The sequence below is a fragment of the Thermobia domestica genome, chromosome 7 (assembly GCF_964235325.1).
Source record: "Thermobia domestica chromosome 7, izTheDome1.hap1.1, whole genome shotgun sequence".
Taxonomy (NCBI): Eukaryota; Metazoa; Arthropoda; class Insecta; order Zygentoma; family Lepismatidae; genus Thermobia; species Thermobia domestica.
The window spans coordinates 172,443,167-172,459,349 of record NC_137460.1 but is presented as its reverse complement, the minus strand read 5'-3'; positions in this window follow the sequence as shown (position 1 = coordinate 172,459,349).

Genomic DNA, 16,183 nt, shown 5'->3' with positions numbered 1-16,183 from the left:
TCCAATCAATTATGATAATTATTTTCTAATATCGTCCACGCCTTGTAGAAAAAACAAAATGGACATGAAGACGATCTTGATGTAAGTTTAAATGAAGCTATACAGATAAGGTATAAAACATGATGGTGGTTTATCATCTACTTTACATATCCTTTAACACGTACGGCTTTGGTACCCAAAGAGAAAACGAAACCGTTGCAGGAGACATTTATTTTAACGAGCTAAACTAATTCATTTGAATATCACATTCGAGTACTACATTATAATTCAAATGTACGTTGATAACATATGTTTATTGTCTGATTTTTTATCTGTTATGATGTTCAACAGCAAAATATTGACTCCAAAAATTCTGCAATCTGCAAGGACACTTAAAATTGTGTAGATACCATTTACTTTTCGACTCTCCTACAAAGAAGCAAAGTTTATCACTCTTAATAAAGAACGAGTCACGCTGCCCGAAGAAGGAGAAAGAGACTGGGATTAACCTCCGATTAGACTGAAAGTTAAACTAGGGTGTATAAAAATTTTCGAAGCGTCTTTTATATCCTGTCTCATTTCATCAAGATGCTACATTGATAACGCTTCGTATCTCTCACTGTGATCTTTAGGTATAGAAACTTAAAATCTTTCTGGCTCGCACGGTTCATCTTCCACTACAGACTGCAATAATCGCACACTCTTATTAAGCATATTGCAGGATTAGCATTTCTCAATCATCTCAACGTTTTCTCACCGGTGAGAATATTCTGGTAAGCTTTGGTAGCAGCCTAGTGCACCAACTGTAGTTCGGATTTCTCGTTAATCAGTTGGTCCCGTCTTATATAGTCACGCTGCTGAAAGGGACTTTAAACTCAAAATTAAGTCAATTCAACTTCTTTCTCTCTCTCTTTCTGTTTGTATGTGTGTGTGTGTGCGTTTGTGTATGCAAAGTGCAGAGAACCTAAGTTCGTAGAGTACGAACATATCACTCTATTATTTAAAATTTCAATTTATAAAAAGTCATGTATGCTTTCCGATTCACAAAAGCATACTCTACTAATTCCTACATCGATGTTTAGCTGTAAAATTTATTGATAATAAATATTGTCTTAAAAAGTTTCAAGAAGTAAAAATCTAACGATTCTTCATTTCTAGAATGTTTCAAAAAATTCAATTCGTTCTTCCTTAGGAATCCACGTTTGATCTTACAATATTAAATTTCGTCAATTTAATACGCATAAGACGGTTTTCTCATAGCTTTACTACTTTTATAGATTTACATTCTGCACATTCTGCAACATTTATACATAAGTACATATAATAGAGAGAGAGAGAGATAGAGAGAGACTTTGTAAATTTTTACTTCCTAACTTCTAATATTAGAAAATTTTCTGGTTCCCGAAATCTAATTGGAAAATTATAATTAGTTGCTGTCTTTTGTTCCTCTACAGGAATTGTAATCATAATATCAAAATCTGTTCGAATTATCTGTTCGAAAAGTTTCTTCCACTTGTTTCATCGTGATGCATGAAAATTTATGAAAATTCATGAAAATTCCTTACATTTATTCATGAAAATTCATGAAAATTCCTTACAGAGCAATAAAACTTTCCGATACACAAAAAATGTTTTACTTTTTTCTTCAAAATGAAAAGTTCTAGACTAAAAAATTTCTTCATTTTTTTCTATACAAGACACAAAATATTTCGATTTATAAAACATTGTTTCAGTTGTTAATACATAGTACTGAAAATTGTGAGCCATGAAAATATTCAGATTCTTTAAACGATCTTTCACTTTTTAGCATCTTTATACATGACTTCATCAATTTTATGTATACTGACCAACTGTTACTTGAGCACTGATATTTGTTATGAGCGGAAAATTTTAGGGAAAAATATAGAACATTTTCAACCTAACATCACGGCTAAACAAAGATGTAGGAATGGGGAGTATGTTTTTATGACTCGGAGAAATTTCATCACTGTACAGGACAGACAATTCTTCGGTTCATGAAAAATAGTTTCACATGTTCCTACATAGTACTGAAAATTGTCTGGGCTAAGAAAATTTTCAGATTCTTCGAACGATCTTTCACCTTTTAACATTTCTATACATTATTTTAATCAATTTTATGAATACTGAGGAATTGTTACTTGATGACTGATATTTGTTAACGGAAAGTTTTCCGGAAAAGTATATAAGAAAATTTTCCACCTCGCATCACGGCTATACAACGATGTAGGAATAACAAGAGTATGATTTTTTGCATCGGAATATTTTCCGGAAAATTTTCATCACTGGTGATACAATTGTCTTATTAAAGGGAAAAGTAAATCCACGATTTTTTAAAATGGAACGTCATTGTATAATGTGTATTAAATAGCTCTAAAGGCACTATTGTTTCGTTTTTAAGACCTAGTTACACAACACAAGATCATGCGGCCTCCGATTGGGTGTTGAATGCCTTTGATAGCTGCAAGCCTAGAAGAATTTAGTAATACATGCCGATGTCCACCGCTGACTTCAAGATTTCACAACATTTTAAGAAAAAACATCGAAGCCGTTAAGCCTTATCGGACACCTCGAAAGAGAACCCTCGAATTATTGGTACGCCTGTGGCCACCTAAAACACTAACTAAAAATCGAACATCGCGGTCCATCCTGAAAATTATTTCTTTAGTCACTGCATCACTTAGAAATCGCTCTCCTCCCTGATTAATATCTCTTTGGAGACAGTGTAAAGTACTATTACAATGAAGTCTAGTGACATCACGTTAAAGATCTTAATGTTCTCATTTTAAGGTGATTTCAGGTGTTACAGATGCATATTACAAAAACCTTGACCATATCGCAAGTGACCCATCAACTTGTCAATCATTTTAACGCGCTTTCTCTTTACTAATTTTACGAAAACAATAACTTACGAGCTCACCGTGATATTCCTTTTTTCTCTTCTAATGACTTCTTGTTTCGCACGTCACTGGGTTTCGCATATCACTCGAATATTTCGAACTGGCAAATCCTAAGGACGATATGACCAGCCGTACCTTTCCCATTTGAATCCACCCGCACTCGTGCCCTATACTGCACGCAAACTGATTCCACTCCTTCTAATGCAAGCATCATGGCGGATTTTGACATCTACTGTTACTTTAATTTTTTATCTATATCCTATGCTTTTTATCTAAATGCATCCTGATATCTACAATTCGTAATACCATTATTGCTGAAGAAAGCCACACCTCCAGCCTTCTAGATAAATCAAATCTTTTGCAATATCAAAGTAATGCTTCAACATATTTTAGTCTATTACAGCGTGAGAGTTGCAATAAAAAAATCTGAATTTCACTACCCTTCTTATCAAATATTACTATGTCGGGTTGGTTGTAGTTATGCTAACTGCTTGCATTCGTTGTAACACGTACCTCAACATCTCGTCTTAGTAAAAAGTTATCTGAATGATTCGTGATGTCTACACTTGGTAATACAATGTTCTCTGAAAACATTATGAAGTATAGTTCTAAGTACATAACTGTTTTTCGATTTTCTTCTTAACGGCAAAGGCTATGTTCGCAAACATAACAGGCCAAATGACAGTCTGATTCAGTGTTAGAGATGTGTACACTTCGTAAATCCTACTCAGCTCTGTACGTAAGTCCTAGTGAGCAGCAAGGACACTAATTAAATGCATATTAGATAGCCTTGAGTGATAATACACATGAGACTTTGTTTAAATAATATATCTGTAACAGCACAACTCTTTGGATTAAACAGTTTTTATCAGGCTAACGATCAAGAAAAAGGTGAGAGCGTTATGAGTGCTAAGTAAGGTTCTTCAGGAGGAAGCACTATCAAAGAGTATTATAGTTGCATATAAACGGAAAGTATAACTACTGTTTCATTATCATTAATAAAGTAATACTTTGGCTTTTTTACATTTGGTATTAACCTCTTTCAACCCCAAGGGCTCACCTAAAACAGAGATGCTGTACGTTCCCAAAGCTAAACGTTTGTGATGCCCTCGTCTTGTTAAAGGGTGAAGTAAATCTACGGTTTTTTAATTGGTACGCCTCTCTATAAGCACTACTGCTTCGTTTTCAAGACCGAGGTAAACAATACAAGATCCTGCGACCTCCGATTCGGTGTTGAATTCCTTAACTGACTGTAAGCCAACAGGAATTAAGGAAAACATGCCGATGTCCACTGCTGACCTAAATTTCACAGCATTTTAAGAAGGAACTTAGCCGTTTAGCCTTACCAGATATCTCGAAAAAAAAAAAAATAAAACTCGGAATATTGTCACTCCGTTTCACCCTAAACCAAAAATTAAAAAGCCCGTCCAATCTCATAATTATTTCTTTAGTCACCGCATCACTCAGAGATAGCTTCCATCATTGATTAATATCCCTCTTAGATAATGTAGAATACTATTACAATGAAGTCAAGTGAGCTTACTGCTAATGTTCTCATTTTGAGTTTACTTCTGACGTTGCAGATTCATATTACAAAAAGCTTCATAGCCTCATTGATGCCTAGCCTATGGCTACTGACCCATCAACTTGTCCATCTTTTTATCGCGCTTTCTCATTACTAATTTAACGAAAACAATTGAAGAAGGATAAATATAACAGATAAGACCATGAGATAGCTACAATTAGTAATACGATTTTTTCTGCAGACAGCCGGCAGCCTCGCAGATAAATCTCAAATATGAAAGTGGTGTTTCAACAAATTTTAGTCTTTTAGAGCGTGCGAGAGGCGATTGAAAAATCTTAATCTCACGTCCCTTCCAATCATATATAGCTATGTCTGGTTGGTTGTAGTGCATGCTAACTGCTTGCATTTGTTTTGATAAGAGAACAAGCAACTCTACATCACTTCTTAGTAAAATGTTATCTCAATGTTTCGTGATGTATTGACTTGGTAATGCAATGTTCTCGGAAAACAGTCAGATATATAGATCTAAGCACATATATGTGAGATTCGACTTTCTTCTAGCCATTGTTACCAGCTCTTAGCTGGACTGTCCAGGGAATGTACTCTATGCAGTTTGCCATGATATTTCGCAATATGCAGCGAACAACTATGAAGAATTCTTCAGACGTCTTGGTGCTTCTATTTTTGTAAAGGAATTTACTTGGTGATCTAGGGTGGCTCTGGTCAACGGCCATGGATATGCTCGCGAACATACCAGTCCAAATGAAAGTTTGGTTCAGTGTTAGAGAAGTTTACACATCGTAAGGCTCAACTGCTGCCGATTAATGGGGTACATTTTGTGGAGTAGCTTTCTGCTCTTGAGAAGATACCTATGAGTCGGTGGAGTGTACACGCTAGCTCCATTCACGTAATCGAGATGAGGTAGATTTGAATTTAATAAATATGATTACTGGAGGTCTTTTTGTTGATCATTCCGTCTCTGATATGAAAATTGTCGAAAAGTAATGAAACAGTTGGTGCATTAGTCTGCTACTGAAGCTTACCAGAAATTTACTCGCCGGAGAGAAAACCTTGAGAAGATTGAGAAATCATAAACCTTCAATAAGCTTAATAAGAGTGCGCGATTATGGCAGACGTAGTGCAAGATGAACCGTGCGAGCCAGACACATTTTAAGGTTGTATAGCCTAAAGATCAGAGTGAGAAATTCGTAGCGTTATAAATATAGCATCTTGAAGAAGTGAGTCAGGTAATAAAGGCGCCTCAATAATTTTTATAGACGCAACTTTAACTTTCAGGCTAATCAAAAATTAATCGGAGTCTCTTTTACTTTCTTTGGACAGCGAGACTAAGTTCTCGAATAAAGTTCCCAGGAGAGGAAATTCGTGGCTTCTGGTCCAAGGTGTGGGAAGTGTACCTAGGCAGTTTTATATCTTTAAGGTATACTTAACTGAAAATCTCCTAAAGTAACATAAGTAAAAAAAAAAAAAAAATCTGTGAGTTGATAATTTTGCTGATGTCTCTGTTCTAAACCTGTTGTACCAGGCCTGTACATATTCTTTGTATTGCGAATCAGTGCTTTACAACAGTAGCATTAGTATTTCATCGCCAGGACTTGTCTCAAGGCCGAGAGAAGCTAATCTGGTTGTAAAAGGTAATCACGATCCAATTACCTAAGGATCAACTAATAGTGTTTGAGGCCAATATAATGCATATGAATCCTTTACCAACTTACGACTATAAGTGTAATATAACTGTTACGGAAAGTTGCTATGCTTTGTGGCCACTGTCTGGCAAGCAGCCTGGTAGAGTCGCAAAGGAATTACTGCTGATAAATAAGGATTGATTATCCTTATGTCGCTTATACCTAGGGCAATAAGTTGAAACCAACTGGAATCGACGTCCATTAGAGCTTTCATTGTTACGACCCCGTCTTGGATAAAAATGTACATGGAGTGTTTGCATGTACGGAATATCCAAAAATCGTTCTTTATTAAGAGTTTTAAACTTTGCTTCTTTGCAGGAAAGACGAAAAGTAAACGGTAGTTACAAAATTTTAAGTGTCCTTGCAGATGGCAGGATCTTTGGAGTGAATTATCTGCTGTTGAACATCTTAACAGATAAACGATCAAACGAGAGACAAAGGTTATCAACTCATAATTGAATGATATTGTAGTACGCTAATGTGATATCTAAACGAATTGGTTAAGCTCGTTGAATTAAATGTGTCCTGCTACGGTTTCGTTTTCTATTCCGGTACTAAAGCCGCACCTTTTAAGAGATTCCAAAATATGTAAAAAAAAAAAAAAAAAAAAAAAAAAATATGTTTTATACCTTGCCTTTATACCTTCATTTACAGATACATCAAGATCGTCTTCATGTCCATTTAGTTAGATCTATATGGCGGTAACGTTATTACAAAATAATAACCTTAATGATTGGATCAATAATTAAGCCGTTGTCAATGACATATTTGTTTTCTACAGCTGTTGTGCGTCATTATCTAAAAGATTCTCTTCCGATCTACCATTTGTAAATGTACTCCTTTGGCAGAATGCACGAAACCTTGAATACTTCATATCGGCTCTTTTACACTAACATTTGGCTTGTTCACAATAATATCTTGCAGTCACTTTTTATCTACAGGTAAGTAAGCTTATCCGGCTGGAGCTGATGGTACAGGATGGCTCTGTGGGTCCTGGAATTCGCATAATCACACCTCATTCGTTGGCTTCATGCTTAGACCATTTCTCTCTTGGACTTGCTGGTACTTCCGAATTGAATGCTGCACAGCTGCCGTGTTAGTAGGGAGAAAAGTGTCCATATTGAAGCTTTGTAACGACTTCCTTCTTATGATGTGGCTTATACGAAGAGGTGAACAGGCGAATAAGAAATGTCTAATCTTAACCATTTTGTCAGGATTGAGATTTGGTTTGTTCAAGACTGTGACTAACTTGTACAGTTCTTTTTCTTTTTGAAGGATCTTTAAGACTAACTATTCACCTGTGAGTATAGCTGAGGTCGTGTCACAGCCTGTTGCATCATGAAGAAAGTGAAAGCAGTCTTCTAAAGACCCTAGTGTTTCTTCAAATTTTATAATTTCGTAGCATTTCCTTTCAGTTCTGCTTGTATGTAGCCATAAGAAAATCAGCAATTGCTCATGAAGTCTTCTAGCAAGATTCTTAAAAGATCTGAAACAGACACATCAACATCTACAGATTTCCCGTTAGTAGTTTCTTCCATTACAGTTGTAGATATACAGCTAGCTACCTTTTGCTTCTTCGAAAACTGTTTGAATCATTTGAAGCCGTCTAGTATTGTTCTCCAAGTTTCTCAAGAACTGTGGTTGAATTGTCGTGGCTTCTATGGCATAATTAATATCGATCGTTGCAGATATTTCCCGAAAGCTCTTTCTTGTCTTTCGTTAATTTCCGTGTCTAATTGATTTGTTATCCATAAAATATAAGGTGAAAATGCTGCTTAACATAATTTATATACGTACTTAACGCAGATATCACATGCCATTTTTAGTCCACACCATTGCGTATAGATGGACCCCTCCTCCTTCGTGCGGGTTCTGGAACATAATGCAACAGACTCTGACATATTCACCGCAGTCGAATTGATATTCTTACGAATTAAGAAATTATCACATCAGGAAGGAGGCATCAGCTCAACGTGCAGCTCAGATGACAAACTGTTTCTCACAAAAGTCTTGTAGAACTTCTCCTTTCGTAACAGTATTTAGGGTTCAAGGATTAGTCTTGCTAACGTAGTGTCTGACGTTGAGTTTATCCCCCGGAAGATTTCGTGGCTTTCATCAAGCACTGTTCGATAATTATATCAATTGGACTTCGCTCCGAAGGCCTCTTTTTCTGCGAATTGTGAAGGTTCCATGTGTTGTTAATTTCTTGTAATAATGTGATACCGTAGTTGCCTCCAATTCTTCTATCTGATGATTATAGTAATGTGCAAATTTTGCGTAGAAAAGATGACCAGCTGCGTGGGAAAATAGAAACTAATTTATTTGCCTACAAATGATATTTCTAGTCCCCTATTCGATCTAGTTGCTTTGGGTGAATAGCAATACGATTCTGACATTCTCTGTATACTGCAGCCAAAGTTTACCGCTTCGGTATAGGTCATCGTCTTAATTTTTGAGATTTCCTCATAATCGTTTTTTTTTTTTTTTTTTTGCAGCTTCATTTTATAATGAATGTCGCTGGTTGATTTCCTCATCCAGATATTTTGAAAAAACATCGCAGATCCTAGATTTTCTCATCTCCACAGAGGGTTATAAATGTCTTCATAACCACACGTAGAGGTCGCCGAAGAAACTATATTCATGAGTTTTCGTCGATCTTGAGTAGGCATGGCGATTCAGCATTTCACTAATGTTTTTTCGCGTACCGGATACCCCAAAATACCTCTATACCATTCCCTGACATGATGTATCAAATCGTTCTAGAAATTACTTAAGTGGAATCCTCCTAAGGGCGGTAAAAATTTGGACAGTTCAGAAGTTTCCTCACCTGCAGCTACGATTTGAACACGTTTCAGTATAATCGATAACCTAATGTAATAACACAAGGGCTTTTTCCACTTTTCTTGCACTTATTTTTTTATACATAAGAGTAGAATATATAGTATAGGTACTTGATATTGAATTATTGATGAGATACAAAGGAACTACACTGCTTATATCAAAAGCAGAGGTGTGTATCTCAAATTCCACAATCGTTGTGGCAATGGCTTCTCAAGATGAATAGCTATCCAAAGGATGTTTGAGAAAAGATAATTGACACGCGAGACGCGAGTGAAGCCTTGATTAAATCTTCCGAATAAGGCAGCATTGACAAACCTAGCATTAGAGAGGAAGAAGATGTCAGAATTACGAAATGTGATACGATATTCTTATCAAGACAATGGTACCGTGATATCATATTACTTTTTCTTTCAAGAACATGGATATGGAGTATTTTCATCAAGAGACTTCTGGAAACAATGACTTTTTGTGCTCCATGATATGTGTGGCACTTTGTTACTCATGAAAGCATATAGTGAGCATATATGAACAGATTATTTCATTAGCCCACAGTTTTTTTTGCTTTCTGATGACCAGTTTTACAAAGTTGGTAGCGAACATAGGGCATACTATACCATAAATATTTTCCACCTAACCGTTTAAGGGAAGATCTCAAAAGAACTTAAAATAAAATCTTCATTTGTCTCATCTATCCTGATCACCGGTCTCAGGCCCAGAGTAAGGCTGTTTCGGAGGTCAGAATATAATAGGTAACAAAGCAAGTTTTACAGGATAAAATTGGGAAAATTTGTTAATGATTACCGGACCATAGTATATCCTATACAACGCTGTATGTAAGCCCTAGTGAGCAGCAAGAACGCTAATTAAATCCATATTTATAGCTTCGGGTGTTAACACACATGAGACTTTGGTTAAACCATTGTTAAAAATCGAACATCACCGTCCATTTTCAAAATTATCTATTTAATGACCACATCACTTAGAGATCGATTTCATTCCTGATTAATATCTCTTTTGAGACAATGTAGAAAACTATTACAATGAAGTCAATTGAAATTCATGCTAATGTTCTTAATTTAAGGTGATTTCTGAAGTTGCAGATGAACATTACATAAAGCTTCACCAGGTCAGGGATGACTGGCCTATCGCTAGTGAACCATCAACTGGTCCATCATCTTAACGCGCTTTCTCATAACTGTTTTATGAAAACAATACCTTTTTAGCTGAACCTGATATACATTCTTTCTCAGTTTAAGACTTCTTGTACTACACGTCACTGGGTTTAAACTGGAAAAAATCGAACTTGATAGTCTTAAGAGCTAAATGTACTACTGTAGTTTTCCTATTTCAATCCACCTGATCTCGTATGTTGTACTGAATGCAAACTGATTCCACTCGTTCTAATGCAAGTATCATGGCGGATCTGGACTCCTACTGTTATTATCTTTTTATTTAAAACCAATTTGAAATCTACAGTTAGTAATACCATCAGTTCTTCAGAAAGCCACAGTCGGCAGCTTGTAGATAATCTTAAATCTTTTGCCATATGAATGTAATGTTCAATAGATTCTAGCCTATTACAGCTTTTGAAATGCCGATGAAAAATCCTATTCTCACTACGCTTCTTATCAAATATTACTATCTGTTTGGTTGGTCTGAACTCTCTTGGCAGAATGCACAAAACCTTGAATACTTCATATCGGCTCTTTTATACTAACAGGTGGCTTATTCACAATCCTATTTTGCAGTCACTTTTTATGTACAGGTAAGTAAGCCTATCCGGCTGGAGAGGATGGTAGCTGTGTGGGTCCTGGAATTCGCATACCCTAACCTCATTCTATTGGGTTCATGCTTAGACCATTTCGCTCGGACTTGGAGGTACTTCCTATTTGAAAGCTGCACAGCTGCCGTGTTAGTAGAAGGAAAATTGGACATATTGACGCTTCGTAGCTACTTCCTTGTTATACATGATATGGCTTATACCAAAGAGGACTTATTTCCTTATACATAAATGCTACTAAGAAAAGTCTAATCATGACCATTTAGTCAGGGTTGAGATTTGGTTGGTTGAAGACTCTGACTAACTTGTAAAGTTCTTTTTCTTTTTGAAGGATCTTGAAGGCTGGAACTATTCTCTTTTCAGTATAGCTGAGGTCGTGTCTCACTCAGCCTGAGCATCATGAAGAAAGCGAAAGCAATCTTTCAAAGACTCCAGAGTTTCTTCAAATTTAATAATTTCGTATCATATCCTTTTAGTTCTGCTTGTATGTGGCCTGAAGAGAATTAGCAAATGCTCATGAAGTCTTCTAGCAAGATCCTTAAAGGACATGATTCAGACCCATCAACATCTACAGTTTTCACGTTTATAGTTTATTCCATTATTGTTGTCCATATACAGCTACTTTTTCCTCCTTCGAAACTGTGTGTATCATTTGAAGACTGTGCGATATTCACCTCAGTCGAATTGATATTCTTGCGCAACGAGGTATTATCACACAAGAAAGGTGATATTAGCTCAACATATTATCATTTTTATTTCGCACCGGAAAAACTCTTTTTCTGCGAACTTTGATTGTTCCTTGAAATGTTAATTTCTTGTCATCTTTTGATTCCGCTGTTGCCTCCAAGGCTTCCATCCGCTTAATATAGTGATGTCATCTTGCATAGAAATGATGACCAAGTGCTTAGGAATAGAGAAGCATTAATTTAATTGCCAACAAATGATGTTTCTAGTACTATGTTCGATTCAGTCCCTTTGGAAAATAGCAATACGATTTTGACCTTCTCAATTTACTGCAGCAAAATTTACCGCTTCGGTTTAGGTCATTGTCTTAATTTTGAGAATTCCTCGATATCGCTCTTTTTTTTCATGAAGCTTCGTTTTTTTTTTAAATGTGCATCTTGATTTCCTCGTCCAGACATTGTTGAATAAGATCGCTGATCTTAGATTTTGTCTTCTCGTCAGAGGATTGTAAACGTCTTCATAACCACATGTAAAGGTCGCAGAGCAAAGTCTAGAGCGACTTTTCAATGATCCTGAGTAGGCATGGCCATTCAGCATTTTCACTAATGTTGTCTTAGCGTACACGATACCCCAAAGTTCTACGATACCCATTCTTGACATAACGCCTCCAATTGTGACTAGACATTACTTAAGTGAAAACCTACTAAAGGAGGTACAACTTTGGACAGTTCAGAAATTTCATAATTTGCAAGTACGATTTGAACTCCTTTCCAGTATTAAAGCTGATCTAATGTCATAACATGTTCTTTGTCCATTTTTCTTGCACTTATTTACTAAATGCACAAGAGTAGAATATATATTATAGATACTTGATGTTATTTTCTTAAGAAATACAGAAGGTCTACACTTCTTAAATCAAAAGGTGAGGTGTGTATCTCACCATTCCACAGTAGTTCTGGCGAAGCATTAGAAAGATGAATAGCTATCAAAGATTTTTTGAGAAAAGGAAATCAACACGCGAGACGCGAGCGAAGACTTGATTAAATCTTCTAATTAAGACAGTATTGACACACAAAGAACTTGAGTATATAGCATTAGAGGGGTGGAGTATATCAGAATTACGAAATATGAAACGATATTCTCATCAAGAGAATGGTACCCTGATATCAGATTACCTTTCATTCAAGAACTTACATATGGAAAATTTTCATCAAGAGACTTCTGAAATGAATGATTCTTCTGCTCTATGAAATGTGTGGCACTTGGTTACTATTTAAAGCTTACAGTGAACTTCTATGAAAAAATTATTTGATTAGCCCACAGTATTGTTGCTTTGTGATGACATGTGTTACTAAGTTATAAGCGAACGCGGGATTGACTATACCGTAAATTTTTTTCACCTAACCGTGTAAGAGAAGATCGCAAAAGAATTTAAAATCGTTTCTTTATTTTTCTCATCGATCATGATCACCAGTCTCATTCCCATAATAAGGCAGTTTCGGAGGTTAGAATATAATGGGTTCCATAGAAAGTTTTACAGAATACAATCGGGAAAATACTATTAATGATAGATTGGAACCTAGAGAAGGCTACACAACTCTCTATGTAAGCCCTAGTGAGCTGCAAGGACGTTAACTAAACGCATATTTGATAATAGTAAGTGTTAGCACACAGGAGACTTTGTTTAACACTTTAAGCGCCAAGGGTCAAAATCAGAATTTTCTTCTTGGGACCAACTATATATTTTCTATTTTCCCTTATTTGGCCATGTGCATAAATTGTATGCACAAAAAGTTTTTACCTGTGGGCCATGTGCATATATTTTCTGCATGATTCAGTGTACAGATTATAGGCTTGTGTAGAGATTTTCTATACATTTATCGTTGAAACAGATATAAAGATATTTAGTACTGGCCCCCGGGAACAGCATATAGCGATAGGCCGTTAATTACTCAAAAGTTGGTACCGCTGCAGGCAGTCAAAGTTCATTGTTGTTAGAAGCTAAATTGTAGTGCATTTCAGTTAACATTACGCTGTTGTGAGAAGCACCTGCTCCGTGTAATAATTCTTTTTCACCTCAATATGGCAAACGAGGACGCAATAAGAGATATCTTGCAAGGAATGGAAAGTGATATGAGTTACTTAAGTGAAGATTTATTTAGTAACATTGCTAATTCTGATGATCCTCCTTTTTCACCACCCAAGACTGTCAGTGATTCTTCTAGCAGTGAAGAATACGAACATATCCTTAAGCCATGCCGGAAAAGAAGACGTAGATCAGAGAATAGTGAATCAATATTTAGTGGCCTTCAAGTGAGTGATTCCGAAACGGACCCAAAGGAAACCGAATCTGGGACTAGTTCTACAAAAGAAATTGTGTGGTATCCAGTGTCTGCAAATTTGCACGAGTTCGAATGTGATTTCGATAGTGGTGTGGCGGGCGAGGTTATTGACATTTTGCAAGGTACAAAAGACGTTCTAAAATACTATGAGCTATTTGTTGATGACTCAGTATTGGACTTAATTGTAACTGAAACGAACAGATACGCAGAACAATGTATTATTTCTCATATTGAAAACGAAACGTCAACTGATCATGCACGATTTTCCATGTGGTATGATACAGATAAGAGTGAAATACTCCAGTTCCTAGGTTTGATTTTATGGATGGGGTTGGTTAAAAAACCAAATATAAGGAAATACTGGTCTAAAGGCGTCTTTGTACAGAATGCTATACCAAGCTGTCTCAGAGCTTTGGAAGAGCACATGCAGCAAAACACTCTAAGCAAGTTTTAACCGTGTGTCCCGGGTGTTCAGAGGACAAAGCGATTTGCCAAGATTGCTTTTTTGAAAAACACAGTGTAAGTTTGAAAAACTGAAAAAAAATGGTGATTTCCCTACTAACTCTTGAGATAAACTGTCATTTGTTCTTATATTTTCTTTTCTTATATTTTATATCTTATTTTCTTATATTTTGTTATCTCTTGGTTTATAAAAGCTAAGAATGAATATTTAGAAAAAAATATGAAAAATGCACTTGTTTGAAATGTTATCTCCAAATACTTTGAAATTTCGAGAATTATAAGAACTTATTTAGCCAAACTTTTGAAATAAATTTATCGTAAATTTCAATAACATGAAAATTTACTTCTCAATTTTATCCCAGGGGCCATGTGGATATAATTTATGCACACTCGTATTTTCGCAAAAAATCATCATAAAATATAATCAAATGTATAGAACAACAACAAAACTAATATTTTTTAACAAATAAAGAATAAAAAAAGAGAGACCCGAAACAGAAAAAAATGAAATGTATGCATTGGCCTCCAGCAGAAAACAAAAGTGTGCATAAGATATATGCAATGGCCCCCAGGAACAGACCAAGTGTGCATAAAATATATGCACATGGCGCTTAAAGTGTTAAATAAATTATCCGTAAGAACTTTTTGGATTAAACAGTTTCTATAAGGCTAACGATCAAGAAAAAGGTGAGGGCGTTATAAGTGCTAAGTAGATTTCTTAAGTAGGAAGCACTCTCAAATAGTATTGTAGTTGCTTATAATCGGAAATATAGAAATAGCTTGACTATCATTCATAAATTAATACTTATGTTTTACATATGGTTTCATAACTATTTTCAATCCCAAGGGCCAGTTAAAAACCAACCGCTGTACGTTCCCAAAGCTATAGGACTGTGATACCCACGCCTTATTAAAAGGAGAAGTGAATCGACGGTTTTCAAATACTGCGCTATTGTTTAATTTGAATTAAGTAGCTCTAAAAGCACTACTGTCTTGTTATTAAGTCTTAAGTACACAACACAAGATTCTGCGGTCTCCGATTCAGTGTTGAATGACTTTGTTAGCTGTAAGCAAATAGCAATTATGGAATACTTGTCTATGTCCACTGGTAACTTCTAAATTTCACAGCAGTTTAAGAAGGAACGTCGAAGCCTTTTAGCCTTACCGGACACCTCGAAAGAGAACCCTCGATTTGATGGCACGCCTGTAACCCTCTAAACCACTAATTAAAAATCGAACATTCTCGTCCATCCCGAAAATTACTTCTTTACTCACCGCATCACTTAGAAACCCTCTCTTCTCTGATTAATATCTCTTTTGAGACAACGTAAATTACTATTACAATGAAATCAAGTGACATCCACGTCAATGTTTTTAAAGTTCACATTTTAAGGTGATTTCTGCCATTGCCGAAGCGTATTACAAAAAGCTTCACCAGCTCAGGGATGCCAGCCCTATCGCAAATGACCAATCAACTTGTCCGTCACTTTAACGCGCTTTCGCATTACTAATTTTACGAAAACAATAACACGAGCTCACCCTGTTATTCCTCTTTTCTCAGCTAATGATTTCTAGTTTCGCAAGTCCTGAGTTACGCACGTCACTTGAATATTTCGAATTAGCATGTCCTAAGGACAATATGAGCTGCCGTACTTTTCCCATTTCGACCCACCCGCACTCGTCGGTCGTACTTAATGCAAACTGATTGCACTCGTTCTAATGCAAGTATCATGACGGATCTCGACATTTACTTTAGTATCTTTTTATCAAAATGCATCCTGATATCTACAATTAGTAATACCATTATTTCTGCAGAAAGCCTCAACCGGCAGCCTTCTAGATAAATTTTAAATATTTTGCCATTTAGTCTATTACAGCGTGTGAGTTGCAATTGAAAAATTCTAATCTCACCACGCTTCTTATCAAACATTTGTATGTTTGGTTGGTTG